Source organism: Bidens hawaiensis, unplaced genomic scaffold (genome assembly GCF_021521415.1).
Source record: "Bidens hawaiensis isolate Kalapana, Puna unplaced genomic scaffold, B.hawaiensis_p1.1 tig00048220_1, whole genome shotgun sequence".
NCBI classification, from domain to species: Eukaryota; Viridiplantae; Streptophyta; class Magnoliopsida; order Asterales; family Asteraceae; genus Bidens; species Bidens hawaiensis.
Genome location: NW_027498632.1, coordinates 114,231 through 130,103, shown reverse-complemented (window position 1 = coordinate 130,103; position 15,873 = coordinate 114,231). Strand labels below are relative to the sequence as shown.

Sequence of the window (15,873 nt, the reverse complement as noted above, 5' to 3'; positions counted from 1 at the left end):
TAAACGGCTTTTCATCAAGATCTCCCATTCTCTTCACACCAATATGTGGGCCGCCAGCAGCACTTTTCCCTAAACTCTGTTCAAATGAATAAGGGTAAAAATGTAAATAAGCATTTAAACATTCATAACTACATAAACATCAGAAGGAAAGAAACCAAACTCACAGAAATGAGTAGTTTTCGGGCATCCATCAATTCATCATTGCTTGATCTTTCTTTGATTATTAACGCTTGATTAAGTGCTTCTAAGTGTTCAAGTTCCTCTTCGCTTTCTTTTAAATTTTCTTGAAATGACTCCATTTTCTTCTTTGCTTCAATATCTCCACCACTCATGTGTTTCATCACTTCTAAAGCTCCCTTCATTTGCTCAATTTGCAGCTCCAGCCGTTGCTTTTCATCAAGCTTCTTTTGCAGCTCAATGATTTTCTGGTGCACCTTTTCTTTTTCCCTCTGCCATATTATTTAGGTTAAATATATAAATAATCGAAAAACATGATTTAAGAAAAAAACTATGTGACAAACATTCTGTTCCTCAGCTAACTCCAGCATTCTCTCATCTGCCTTCTTTTGCTCCATAATTGCCTTTTCATTCTGCAAAAGGGGAAAAAAAGAATAATAATACCATTTTAACACTTAAAAAAACATAGTTAACACATTATCAGTTTCAGTTATCACCATCATCTTCTCATAGTCAAGCTTCTTTTGCTCAGTTTCGTTTATAGCTTCACGTTCTCTTAATTCTTTCTCACACGCTTCCAGTGACACCTTGCTTAGTTCATGCTCAATTGCGATTCTTTTAAGCTGATAATTGGCCTTTTCTTGCATCATTTTCATCTCTAAACCAAGAATAAAGTATTACTCATTTAATTGATTAACTGTAACTTCAAGAAACAATCTAGAAACTAGAAACTAATACCTGTATTGTAGTTCTCAGTGATCAGTTCCTTCTATTTTATAGCAGTGGCCATTTCCATTTCAGTTTTGCTTATTTTTCTCATGATCTCTTCACTTTTTTTACCCTTTTCTTCTATCAAAGTTTTCAACCCCATAACTAGCTTTGAATTTTTCACTTTTTCTTCGTCTTGAACATCAGTAACAGTCTTCAAATCACCATGCTTTCTTAAATAATCACCAACAAGACCATGTGACTTATAATCTTCATCGGTTGCAATCCACGCATACAACTTATCATCTTCGCATCTTTCCCTATCAAACCAATCTTTTCTTCAGTGTTTGTTAACCTCAATTGCCTTCACAAACACCATCATATGACTAAATCCATCCCAGTTTTTACCAAATCCAACTACAGCAAGACCTGAGAAACCTTTCCAGTTCCACAAAGGATGGACTTTGTCTGGGTGGTAACCTTGTTTGACCCACTCATCTTATAGCTTTCTAGCAGTGTCGCCTACATATTTACCGTCCTTAATTTCAATAGGAAGGTTAGCCACCACAGCCATCCAAGGCCAAACGAGTAGCTCATCATTAACGTTTTGCTTTGAATTGATTTTACTCGGTGATTCAAGACGGTTGATTTGAGTAGGAGAGTTCATCTCCATGTACTCGGTTAATCCCATGTGTCGGGCTTTTTCTTTAAAAGTTGCACTTCTTGATTCTTGTACAATCCGGTTTGCGTGTCTGAGGAGGTCACTATAGCTGTAGTCTCTGCGTCGGGACAAATGGGACATTTTACAGTCCTCTTTGAAAGCTTGTCTTTGAATCGAGACTCTCTTAGTTGTTTGTAATACTTGTGTTTGTACTCCTCAAAGTCAGGATCCATTGTGCTTGTGTCTTTTCCTCTCTGATTCATTGTAAACCAATCTTGCAATTTATCAAACACAACAAATGAGAAACGTGAAATCACTTCTAACATAAAACCATCAACCAAGAGCTTGATATTAACAGTTATTTCAACTCTTTTGATCCATTACAAAAATATCAGTAGCAGGAAAACATTGTATATAAGATAGAATAATCAACAGATTAACAACAGCAACAACATGTCAACAACACAAACAAATACTCAAACTCGATTCTCCCTAGAGAAATCGATGTGGATGAAAAACAAACAAAGGTAACCTGTAAATCCTACTCATAGGTTGAGTGTGAGACAAGCCATATAAAGTGAGTAAATCAGATAACATAAAGCGTGACAACAAGAATAATAAACAGCAAAAACAGAGAAACCAAAAGAGCAAAGAAAGTTGACAAGTAACACTCAAAAAGTATCTTTTCAAATTATTACTGATAAACTAAAAAAAGTATCAAGAACCTTTTATCAAGATTTCCACATTCGTTAACCACCCCAACTCAAAAACTTAATTCTTCAAACAACATAACATCTATCCTTCAAATTACACATCATAACCTCTAAAAGTTGATACAACCACACTGATTTAGATCAACCAACGATTCATCTATCGATTTGATGTTTAACAGTAAGATTTGAATCTCCAAAATCATCACAAGCAGAACATGAAGAAACAAAACTATATCATCCAGTATCCATACATCTAAATCATGAACACAGATTTACACATACACAATACTCATATTTAAAAACATACATATAAACACACCATCAGAATCAGATTATGAGCAAAGCAGAGTAATAAAATTAGGGATATACAGAGTTAGAAAATCAAAGCTTAGAGATACAGTAAAGATTTTCAAACATTCGTATATCCAAATGTCTAACATTCAAGTCAACAGAACAGAACCAAAACAATAACAAAATCGCCTAAGAATAAGGCGAATATGTGTTTATAATACTTAAGAACGCATCAAATATCAAATGTATTAACAAAATCGCCTAAAGTTATAGCTATAACGACGAGATGATCATCAACTAGAAATGATACTGAAGAAACACTAAGTGACCCCGGCAGATTAAGGATAATCTTAGGGTTAAGTAGATGTTTCCCACGAGGGTTAGGTCCGGCAAAGATGGTTATTCTTCTGATGACCTGCAAAACAGACACCGTGAGCTCGTCACTGAGAAGGGGGGGGGGGGTACCTCCTTGTGACCACCCTCCGGCGTGAGAATCAGACTAGATTGCTCTGAATATAAGTGTATATTAAGAGAAATAGCTAGATAAGATAATATCAGATGATATGTGATAAGATGTGATATCCTTACCGTTCCAAGGTATTGGAGTATTTATAGCCGAAGGTAGGTTTCCAAGCAGGTACAGCCAGCTGTATAATATTCCTTTTCCACCAACTGTGGGCTACGTACGTGCCATGCTGGTTGGTGGGTAGGCAGCGGCTGATAGTGACATGGCCGGCTGTGTACTATTCCTTTTCCACCAACTACAGGCTATGTACGTGCCACGATGAGGGTTGGTGGGTAGCGGCTGATAGTGACATTTTGTATTAGAGCGTGCTCCTCCTCGTACTGTTGTCGGTGAGCTGTCACCCTGTGATTGGTTCATAGGCTGCTTTGGTCAGATCTTGTCTATTTTGTCCATACCTTGGCAGGTATAGTACAAAAGATCTTCCAGAAGCGTACGGACTGGCTCATTTGGGCGGGAGTATTCCCGCCTTGCTCATTCCTTCTTCAGGTGACATTACTGAATTATTAAGAGTTAGTGCCTTGTGCGTGTAGCCTTACTATTAGTGCGGGTAGCCTTCCCTGATGGCTTGAATCCGCAGCTGCGGGAACAGGCGGGGTACTTCACCATTGGGAGGCTTTTCCTGCGGGAACAGCTGGCGTACTGCGCGTAAGGTCTCCATCTCTCTGAGCATGGTGGGTCCTGCGGATCCAGTTGGTCTTTGCGCAGACGTCCCTCTTCAAGGTGAGTCTTGCAATTCCAACTGAGCTCTGCTGGGACCTACCTCTTCAAGTCCCCCCAGTCCATTGTTCTTCTCATGAATTGTTAATGAGGTGAACTTTTGAACTTAAGCAAGGGGTTTTGAAAAGGGTTTTTAGTTTTAAGGTTTTCCGTGGGGATTCTTCCCGCGGTTTTCCTAATGTCACGTGCAGAAATTCCCGACTTTTCTGCTTGATCTTTGGGTATGATGCGGGTAGGTGTGTAACCTCCTCGCAAGTCAGGAGCGTTGAGTTTCACTTGTGTAGATTCTCCACGAGGTTTTGGTAGTTTTAGACATAGTGATCAATTATGTTAACAACCAATTCCATCTTGGAGCTTCAAACAATCTAGTTCTCAACGTTCCCGCTATGCGGGGATGTTATTTCCCTTTCCACAAGCATGGCCCAGAAGATCCTTCTTGGTTTCAATTCCCTGCAAGTGCTAAGTATGTGAAGGGTTTCGCCTTGACACTGTACCCGCACTCGTCTTATAGTTTCTTGATTTCCAAGGTATTCTTGGCTTCAATTCCCTGCAGGTGCTAAGTATGTGAAGGGTTTCGCCTTGACACTGTACCCGCACTCGTCTTATAGTTTCTTGATTTCCAAGGTATTCTTGGCTTCAATTCCCTGCATGTGCTAAGTATGTGAAGGGTTTCGCCTTGACACTGTACCCGCACTTGTCTTACGGTTTCTTGGTTACCAAGGTATCTTGTTAGCTTCGATTCCCTGCAAGTGCTAAGTATGTGAAGGGTTTCGCCTTGACACTGTACCCGCATTCGTCTTATGGTTTCTCGCTTTCCAAGGTAAGGGGGTATATTCCCTCTTATTTTTGAATCTTTGAATCTTTTTGAATCTTTTTGAAATTCGAAGAGTTGGTGAAAGGATAAGAACAGTCCAAACTGTTGAAGCGACGTTAGCGTCGTCCGACGGTTTCTTCTGACAGTTTCAGGACGTGCAGGAAGTATGGCGACGTGACAGTATATGGTCATTCCAGACGCTTTTTCAGGCGCGTGGGCGCGAGTTTTCGGCACGCGTCCTGTCGACAGCTGTTGCCAGCTTGCTTTCCACGTGTCATCGTCTCCTTGCGCCTGCGCTTTCTCTCTCCTCCGCATTAAATTCATCGCATTCATTGCGATGAGTATATAAAGGGGGAGAGAGTGTATCTTAATTCACACCTTCACTTCACTCTTCTTCTTCTAAACGATTTCTGGCGAATACTCTAACTTTTCCGTCGAGCATTCTCCTGAAATCGTTCTCTTTCATACCTCCAAAATGTCTTCTACTCATGATCCTGAGGTTATTGCCGAAGAGTCCGACGTATACCCTGAGAACCCGATGTCCGCGTCTGCCAAGGACGACAAGAGTACTGCTGGCGAGTGCCAGTGTGCTCTCTCTGTCGATCTATACAACTATATCGTCAAGAAGTTCATGCTCGATCCTTACGAGCCTGAGTTTCCGGAGCCTCACCAGACGGTGTATGATGCCCCCAAGGGTAAGATAGGGGTTTATGCCTCATCCTTCATATATGGGAATCTCAGGTTCCCATTAACGAAGTTCGTATACCGTGTTCTGGAGAAACACGGTGTACATTTGACGGAGGTGCATCCGATGGCGATCGCAAAGGTTCGCCACTTTGAATGGGTGTGCCACATTCTGGGCGTTGAGCCCCGCGTCGACTGCCTAATGACCTTCTATTCCTGGAGGTGCATCCAGGGTTGGTATACCTTGGTCACTCGGATCAAGGGTTTGAAGATCTGCGCTACCGAGCGCAGTCTTCGGTCTTGGAAGCGGGAGTTTTTCTATATCTCCGCTCGCATCATCCCCATAGCGATGGCGTTCAAGAACGGGAGAGCACTCCCCAACCTTCACGCCTCCAACTACCAGGAGACTGAATGGTTTACCAAGATCTCCCAGATCCTGACTCCGGTATACCGCTTTGCGGAGTCTGGGATGGTGATGCTTGGGATGAGCCGGGTATGTAAGGATGCCGGTTCTGGGACGCCGCAAGTACCTATCATCCTCGAATACGGTTTGAATTCTACTCCCTACGGTATGCTCCGTCTTTTTTGCTGATTTAGGGTTTTTCTTCTAACTGTTTCTCTTTTATTTTTAGAGGGAAACAACTTGCAATCGCTTCTGCAACCGCGGGAGACTGGTGGTTCTGCTCGACTGGGTACTCGTGATCTCGACGAGAACGAGTTGCCCATTTTGGAGCAAACGGCGGATAGGTTCGTGGAGGTCAACCCGCCGGGCCACAAGATTTTGAGCGCCACGCGGCCAGGTAAGGGATTCTTTAACCCTCGCCCTCTTCATGCTCAAACCTCTGCTGGAGTTTCCCTAATTTTATCATCTTCTGATGAGGGATCCGCAGAAGGGCCTTGAGGAAGAAGAAAGCTGCCGGCGTGAAGGGCAAGGCGAAGGTCGCCTCCACCGCCGATCAGGGAAATCGGTCCGACTCGGAGACCGAAAGTGAGGAGGCGGTGGGGAACCCTGGTGGTGGTGAGACAATTGTCTCGGAGGTTGAGACAGCTGTCACCTCCAAGCAACCAAGTTCTACGACGGTGACTGGCGTGAAGAGGCCAGTTCCATCGGGTTCGTCCCCGCCTGTCAGAACCTTCAAGCTCAAGAAAACTCGTAAGTATAAATTATATTCAGCTTAACTGCATATCTTTCCGCCATCATACTTATATATCTTGTCTTCGTGCAGGCGTGGATGCAACCGCATTCCAAAGTGGTGCGGGAAGGAGCAGTTCTGGACCCACGACGGTAGGTTTGGTCAACCTACCCGAGGCGATGACCCAGGCAGCTGCGCCTGTTTGCAGTGTTGGTTCAGTTGCTCATCCCGTTGAGGCAACTGTTCCAATTGTGACGTCATCTCCGCCGGCTGTCAGTGCCATATTCACTGCATCCTTCACTGAGCCGGCGGTGATTTTTTCTGCGGTCTCCTCCGCAGCGGCGGCCACGGTTGTGAGTTCACCTCTAGTGAGTTCACCTCCGATGGTCTCTACCGCGGCGGCTTCAACCGTGCTTCCGGCACTGTCGACTACCTCGTCCCCGGCCGGTTCATCAGGTATGTTCAGGGTTGGGGCTTCTAGCCAATCTCTGCCTCCTTCCCATTTGCCTGACCTCTTGGATGGATATCCCTTAGGTTCGGGTGATGGGTTTGGCGGCTACCGGCATGTGCTCGACCCTACAGGTGCGTAGGGTTATTTTGGCCTCTTATCTTTTTTTTTATATATCATTTTTTCCTAACAGTTTTTTGTTTTTACAGTTTCGGATTCCAATGAGGTGTACACGTTCCACGGTGGAACATCCGCCGGGGAACAACCCTTCGAACGGCTGTGGACTGCGTCGAGTGGGCGCGTCACGCAGCCCCAAGTGGTGCGTTGGGGGAGGCCATGTCTAGCTACCAAGAGGGTAGGCTAACGAATGAGCTCTGAATCCTCCTTGCCCGGATGCAGCCGCGCATCGAGTTGCTTTGTCGTGAAAACGACAAGTTAAAGACGGCGCGTAGCCAGGAAGTGGCTCAGGCGCGGGCTATCCGGGAGGAGAACAGGAGACTTGCCGTCATTGCTGCGGAGAAGGAAAAGGCCTTCAAGGCCCTCGAGGTTGAAGTTCAGGCCCGGCTCGAGGCCCGTTCCAAGGCTACCCAAGCTATTAACGAACAGCTTAGGTTGGCTAAGGAAACTGCGCGGAACGCGACCGATAGGGCCACCAAAGCTGAAGCCATTGCTGAGCCTCTGCGCGCTGAGAATGAGGAGCTTAAAGCCAAACTAGAGAGGCTTCAGCAGGCTCATGATGCTTTGGCTTTAGAAGATGCCAAGAAACTCCAAGAGCTCCTGGACCAAAAGGGTATACTTGACCGCACTGAGCGTAAGCTGAAGGGAGTTGAAGAGGCTGCTGCTAAGGAAGTGTTGCTTGCCAACCTTAACAAAAATGAAGCCGAACGCGCCCGTGACTAAGCTCAAGCTGCCCTCCAGGAAGCTCTGATCACCAAGGAATGGCTTCTACGAGAAGCGTTGTCGCAGGTATGCGTAGCTTCATAATATCTTTATGCTTTTCTTTATACTTAGAAAAGTTTTTGATACATATATATATATATATTTTTTTGTAGGTTGTGCATCGGATCTTCACGAACACATCTTATGACGATGCCATGAGCGCAGCCCTCAACGCTTCCCATGAGGATGGGGAAAATGCTGGTTTTCTGCTTGGTCTGGGGTTTGTTGAGAAGGGCATCCCGCCTTCCAACTTCCCTCTTTATGACGGGGACACTGAAGCTGCTTACGACCAAGCAGTGAACCAGTATGCTGCCTTCCCGCATCCAGTGGTGGAGAAGGTGAACGAAATTGCTGCTGCTGATGATGGGCTAACTATTCTCAAGGCTTTCCTTGAACCGCCACAGCCAACTGATGGTGCGGGTTCAAGTGGGTTTGGGGTGAGTGGTCCTGAAGTTTGAACCTTGAGATCCCTTCCCACCGTTAGGATAGATTTACATTACTGTAGGCGGGTAGATACCTGGCCATTCTTGTAATGTTTGAATTTTTTATGAAATATAAATGTTTGTGCGGGTAGGACCGTCACTTTCACTTAACGACTTGCTTTATAAACGTTATATGACTTGCTCATGCATATTATAGTTTAATTTGGCACTTGTTTTGCCTCATAAACAATATATGATTCGCTCATGCATACTTTAGTTTAACTAAGCAATTTTCCAAGTGTTTTGAATAAGTTAACCTTTCGACGCGTGGTCGTCAATAGGTTAGTGTTCAGTTTCCTCTATCATGATTGTGCGGGTAGGACCGTCACTTTCATTTAGTGGGATGACCAAACTTCACCTATAACTGACCTGCGTGAAGGTTTTCCTTATCTTTTTAGAAATTTTCTAAGTGTTTTGAATAAGTTAACCTTTCGACGCGCGGTTGTCAATAGGTTAATGTTCAGTTTCCTCTATCATGATTGTGCGGGAAGGACCGTCACTTTCATTTAGTGGGATGACCAAACTTCACCTATAACTGACCTGCGTGAAGGTTTTCCTCATCTTTTTAGAAATTTTCTAAGTGTTTTGAATAAGTTAACCTTTCGACGCGTGGTTGTCAATAGGTTAATGTTCAGTTTCCTCTATCATGATTGTGCGGGTAGGACCGTCACTTTCATTTAGTGGGATGACCAAACTTCACCCATAACTGACCTGCGTGAAGGTTTTCCTCATCTTTTCCTTAGAAATTTTTACCTTTTTTTGTGTTTATGCGGGTTTTGCCGCCTTCCACACGCAACGACTTACTTTCCCACTTATTTATGCGGTGAATACCGGCATATCAGTGTGGTCAGATCATAAGTAAATGTAAGACTATCAGCGTCAATGTGATAAGGAGAATCATTTCCATTAGAAGTGGCTCTAGGCCTTTTCTTTACAAGTTTGGAATTGATCTACATGCAGCTTGTGTAATTGAGCTCCCTTCCATGTTCTTGGGATGGGGGTGCCATCGAGCCTTTCGAGCCGATATGCGCCTGGTTCGGAATCTCGTTGTTTACGCAGTATGTAGTCTCCAACATTGAAGCTGCAGTTTCATTCGTGTTTTCCCCAACTGGGGTTCTACACGCATTAGCTTGCTTAGCGTCCATTACGCCACGAGGTGTGTGAGTTTCCCATCTCTGACAAATGTCTCGACGATGTCTTTCAAGGATATGCATTCCTCAGTGGTGTGACCTTTTGTCCCGTGGAAGTCACAGGACTTGCTCTGATCAGCGTTGTGACGCTGTCGGATTATTGGAGCCTTTGGCCATGGGAGCCTCTCGGTGGCAAGTATTTCGGTGACACTTTTGGTGAGTGGCGTCCATCTGGGATTCCGGTTCGACGACTGCATGTTGTCCTTTCCTCCTAAGAGAGGGCGAGAGCTGGATGAGGTGTCAAAGTTTACCCTTGACTGCCAAATACCAAGCTTCCTCTTTTTGTTTTGTCGGGCGGTATGAACGTTATTTTCTCTCGTCCTCTGGGTGTAGAGGTTTGTGCTCTGGGGAAGATCTCTACCCAGTTGCTTCTCCGTTTCCGCAAAGCGTTTAGCTGCTGACATGATGGCATCCCATGTGGATGGCATGCCGTCTTTACCCGTCAATGTGCGGATAAGCTCTGGGTATTCGGCGCCCTGGATGAAAGCGGCGCGAACAAGATCTTCGCTTATGGTGCCCAGACTCAGCTTCTTCGAGTTGAAGCGAGTGATGAAGTCTAGTAAAGATTCATCCTCCTCTCTAACGCAGTTGAGGATCGTCCACTGCTCTTCAGTATATTTCCTCTGTTGACTGAAGTGCTGGCTGAACTTGTGTTGGAAGTCCGCCCAATCATAGATGTGGTGGACTGGTAAACGATCAAACCACGCCCTGGCCGCTCCAACCAGCGTCATCTGGAACATATAACACCACGTGGGTTCCGTTCAGTTGCTGACGGTTGCCCCCGCTATGAATCTGTTCAAGTGATCGTCTGGGTCGGATATACCATCATAAGTGCCGATGTTGGACATCTGTTTGGCACTCTTCGGGGCGATTGCTTCCGCAATGTCCCTTGCAAACTTGGATGTTCCCGCATTTGCAACAGTTGGTCTAAAGGTTTTGGAGAAGTCACGTGGGTTTCCCCCCGCGTTCCTTGGTTTGAAGGTTTCTCCAAAATTTCTTCTCGGTTGGAATCCGTTTCCTTGCGCTTCCCTTTCGCCCTATGACGAGGGTTTGCGTCACTGTCGGACTCCTCCCAATCATCGTCCAAGTACTCGCACTCATTGCTCATGTTGAGCTGTTGTCGAGTGCTTCCGAATTCGTCAGCCTGTTGGAGTGAACGTAAGCGTTCATCCAACTCAGCTTGGAATTCCTTCTGACGTGCTTCCGCCCACGCTTTAACTTGATCAAGTGTTTGGCGGGGGAGCCTCGTCTGTTGTCTCTCCAACTGGGTATCGGTGAATCCCAGTGAAGGATTGTTACTGCACTTGCCCCGGCTTGGGTAACCGGGGTAGTGTTCGTAAAAATTGTGTACTCGCCGGTGTTCCCCCCAGTAGCTGGGGTTGTGGTTACCGGGGTTTCTTGGTCACTCGCTGGCCTTGGTACCGGAGTAACCTTAACCATCTTTCCAGAGGTTTTGAAAAAACTGAGAAAATTAGTTCTAGCTTTTATGCACGGATGGCGCCAATGAAGAAACACTAAGTGACCCCGGCACATTAAGGATAATCTTAGGGTTAAGTAGATGTTTCCCACGAGGGTTAGGTCCGGCAAAGATGGTTATTCTTCTGATGACCTGCAAAACAGACACCGTGAGCTCGTCACTGAGAAGGGGGGGGGGGTACCTCCTTGTGACCACCCTCCGGCGTGAGAATCATACTAGATTGCTCTGAATATAAGTGTATATTAAGAGAAATAGCTAGATAAGATAATATCAGATGATATGTGATAAGATGTGATATCCCTACCGTTCCAAGGTGTTGGAGTATTTATAGCCGAAGGTAGGTTTCCAAGCAGGTACAGCCAGCTGTATAATATTCCTTTTCCACCAACTGTGGGCTACGTACGTGCCATGCTGGTTGGTGGGTAGGCAGCGGCTGATAGTGACATGGCCGGCTGTGTACTATTCCTTTTCCACCAACTACAGGCTATGTACGTGCCACGATGAGGGTTGGTGGGTAGGCAGCGGCTGATAGTGACATTTTGTACTAGAGCGTGCTCCTCCTCGTACTGTTGTCGGTGAGCTGTCACCCTGTGATTGGTTCATGGACTGTTTTGGTCAGATCTTGTCTATTTTGTCCATACCTTGGCAGGTATAGTACAAAAGATCTTCCAGAAGCGTACGGACTGGCTCATTTGGACGGGAGTATTCCCGCCTTGCTCATTCCTTCTTTAGGTGACATTACTGAATTATTAAGAGTTAGTGCCTTGTGCGTGTAGCCTTACTATTAGTGCGGGTAGCCTTCCCTGATGGCTTGTATCCGCAGCTGCGGGAACAGGCGGGGTACTTCACCATTGGGAGGCTTTTCCTGCGGGAACAGCTGGCGTACTGCGCGTAAGGTCTTCATCTCTCTGAGCATGGTGGGTCCTGCGGATCCAGTTGGTCTTTGCGCAGACGTCCCTCTTCAAGGTGAGTTTTGCGGGTCCAACTGAGCTCTGCTGGGACCTACCTCTTCAGATACCAAAATAGTGATGAATAGATTAGGAAGGAACGTAAAACAGTTGACGGAAGCTCTGTTCCATTAAAAACGAACAGAAACGACGATTAGAGATTTGAAACCACAAACTTAAACCCTAGGTTTTTGAATCGTTATTAACACGATCATCAGCTACAAATTATACTGAAATCGGATGACATTTCGATCTAGGTTGCAGATTACGTATAATAATACTCTGTTCCATTCATATAAAGCAGCACAAAATAGACGAGTAAGTATACCTTACCGTATGTATCAATCCAGAAGCTTCAAGTAGGTTCGAATGTAGGATTTAGAGGCTGATTTTGATGATTAGGGTTTAGAGGATTGGATTTGCAGTGAATGAATGATTTATTTATAAACAAGGAAGGAATAATAACAGTACGGAGATGAAAATGGTGATGGTCTTCCCATAATAATATACCACCACCTGATTGGATACCTTCCGCTGACGTGGAATAACCAGGACGTAAAAGAGACAAAATCTGTTGCTGCTTTGTCTCGTTACTCATTAATCATGAGATACCACTAAAAGTTTGTAAATTCTAAATTATTTTATTCTATGATAATACACAAAGAATAAGTTATCCAAATCAAAATATTTAATACTAGAATCTACTTCGTATATTGTTTTTCTACAACGGTATTTTTGTGTTTTAAATACAGCCCTCTCCCGTTATAAATACATTAGATGAGGGTGGTGAAATCGTTGTAAGAAAAATATCTTTTAAAATTATCAAAGATAAAAATTAGATGCTCAAATTTAATCTGGGAATTATTCACCTATAAATAGACAAAGAAAAACACTTTTAAGGAGTACATATTTATAACACACATATGCTTACTATAAAATTATTTAATTATTTTCACTACTAATTTTTCTATTTTCTTTCGATAAGAGTATTATTTAGTCAAGTGATTATGATTCTTAATTAAGTCGTAGTAATCTCATAGATTCGTATATGTAAATAGACCAATATTCAAAACCTTGTATATTTATTAACAAAATTCAATTTAACACGTCTTCACAATGCATCTAAGAGTTTAAAAACCGGAGAGAAGGTGAGGTAGAGATGTTAAATATAATTTAACTTGATATATGATGTATGTAGTTGTGTTTATCAAAATTGAGGATAACTAATTGATAAGATGAAGGAATAGATGTGTCACTTTAAAAATTAAAGGATGTTTATACTTCATACACGAGCTCAAATGGCGGGTACCCTTTTTTAAACAACGAACAATTATATGGGTTTATACTTCATACTCTTTTCTATGGGTTTTTCCGCACAAGACATTGTTAAGGGTTTCATCATCTCCGGCCATCTTCACCGCAAATCCCATCACCACATTGGCCCAATTGTTTCAACAAGCTGGTTTTCACCTATGATCATTAGGTTTTCGCTCATTTGTAATTAATGACAACTCATCGTCCCTATCAGCCGGTTAATGCCAACTCATCGCCCCGGTCAGCTGGTTAAGAGACAAGTCATCGGCCACGTCACTAAAAGCTAACGACTGGTTAAGTTTCCGTTAACTTTGCTCCCACATGCATAGTTGAGATTATTTTTTGTTATTTCAATATCCGAGACTTATACATGTCAATCGAACATAGTTAGGATTGTATGAAGCCAATACTTTTCTTTATTAACATAAATCATCTTAAAATATCTTTTAGATTTCTTAATAGGGTTGAGTTATTTTAAAAAGACCAACAAAAATAAGAAGTGTGAAAAACCATAATAAATTGACATGTGTCAAGTAGGAACCAAAGAAAAAATGGTATAAAATTAATAATACACATTTTCTCTTCTCTCTTCGCATGCAAGTCACATGCTAATCCCCCATCATTTTTAAACGTTTATAACTTTTTCATATGATATTTTAAAAAAATAAAATTCACCATAATAACAAGCGTTTTTTATCTTTAATATGAGTATTATTTTGTTATATAAAAATAATAAAAAAGAACAGTATTGTGTCTTTTTGCTTTCCATTGTGTCTTTTTTATCATTGTATCTTTCTGTGTTGTCAATGTGTTTTTTTCGTCTTTATGTCTTTCAACTGATCATTATGTTTATTTTAATATTAATACACCGCTGTGTAATAATATGTAAATATAATGATAAATACCAACAAATTATCTAATACATAAAACACAATGATGAATACATATTACATAATAACTTGAAACGCAAAACACAATATTGAATACATATAACACAATGGCCTCAAACGTAAGACACAATGGTAAATACATAAAACACAATTACTTGAAACACAAAACACAATGGAATCTACATATTACACAATGACTTGAACGTAATACATAATGAGCATAATGTTATTTTTCTCCACTTAAATGAATGTTGAGCATAATGACTAAAACACAATGATAAGTAGAAAGACAAATGTTGAACAGAAAGACACAATAACAAACAAAAAGACACAATGATGTAATCTTTGTTTTAATTTTTATCTTTAAAATGAGTATCAATTAAAAAAATAATTACCAAAATCTATAACATAATGCATAGAAAAACTCAATTAAAAAGTATAATGGAGAACCAAATAACACAATATAAAAAACCAACTAACTTTTTTTTATATATAACAATATGATATTCATATTAAAGATAAAAAACGCTTGTTATTATGGTAAAAAAATTCTAAATAAAATGTTGTATGAAAAAATTATAAACGTTCTAAAATGATTGATGAATTGACACGTGGAGAGTGAAAGTCATCATAAGTGGGTTATTACCTTTATATCATTCTCATTAATTTTTATTGTTAAATTAATCTTCACTATCTAAATTTAAGATTAGTGAATTTGATTCAATCTCACTATTCTTATTTTTATTGTATATTTGTAGGGTACTCTTTTTTTAATAATAATTTAGCATAGTTTCCTTATAACTCTTTTACCTTTAGAAATTCGATGTTTTTATCTTTATTCGAAAAAGTCAATACCAATATATGAGTTGGTTTTCATAGAGATTTTGCTTTTTTCTAATTATTTCGTGGTCCGATGAGACGCGAAGTGTGAAAGATTATATATATAAAGTTTCAAAAGCGTTAGTTTTTATTGTGATTTAACACATCATAACGCAAAAGTTTTAATACCAGTTTGACTTGTAGTTTATTTGTTTATCAAAACATCTAATAATAACTTGTCTTTATCTTTAAGATCATGACCAGTAAAACCATGTGTAGCGGATTGACGCTTCACTACATATATTGATTTTTTCCAAGCATTAATCAAAACACATATCCATATACAGTAGAAACTCAATAAATTAATACTCGATTATTTAATAAACTCTCTAAGATAATATTTTTTGACGGTCCCGACTTGGCATAGGGTGCTAAATTAACAACTCGCTAAAATTATAAGATAATACATTGTTGTTAATTTCTTTAGACCCCATATAAAATATAAATTAATAATTCCTTATATATAGCATATTACATGAATGATTTATGAAGGTTTCTTGAAAAATGACTCAATTGTCTTTTGTTGAAATCAATTTCCCCTTGAATCTCGTCTCTCATAATGCTCTTTGAATCTCGTCTGTAATTGTTGTTTTTTTCACACCTTTAAGATGGGAAGCCATGTTGTGTGTATGATTTGTTTGTGTTAACCTATTTTGATATTGTATTTATATAGAAAATATTTTTAATATCCATAAAGTGATACATTGAACACAAGAAGCATAATAAGGTGGGAGATTGAAGGTTTCTTTCAAATTAGGCCGTTCATTTGATATACATGCATTGTATACAATAATTAAGTGGAAGCTTGAAAAGTGTTTGTAAACTAAGTATTCTACTATAAATTAATAAAATATTAATTAATATATATATTTATAATTATTAA

General features: G+C 41.3%; 1 pseudogene across 1 annotated transcript; it reads right to left on the bottom strand.

Annotated features, from left to right (window-relative positions):
- Positions 1 to 35: 35 nt before the first annotated feature.
- Positions 36 to 12,308, bottom strand: LOC143597394 (protein INVOLVED IN DE NOVO 2-like; annotated as a pseudogene). The gene is made up of 5 exons (XR_013146897.1): positions 12,236 to 12,308; positions 916 to 1,820; positions 675 to 835; positions 522 to 590; positions 36 to 449 (listed from the first exon to the last, which is right to left on the bottom strand). The product of XR_013146897.1 is annotated as a protein INVOLVED IN DE NOVO 2-like (transcript).
- Positions 12,309 to 15,873: the final 3,565 nt, after the last annotated feature.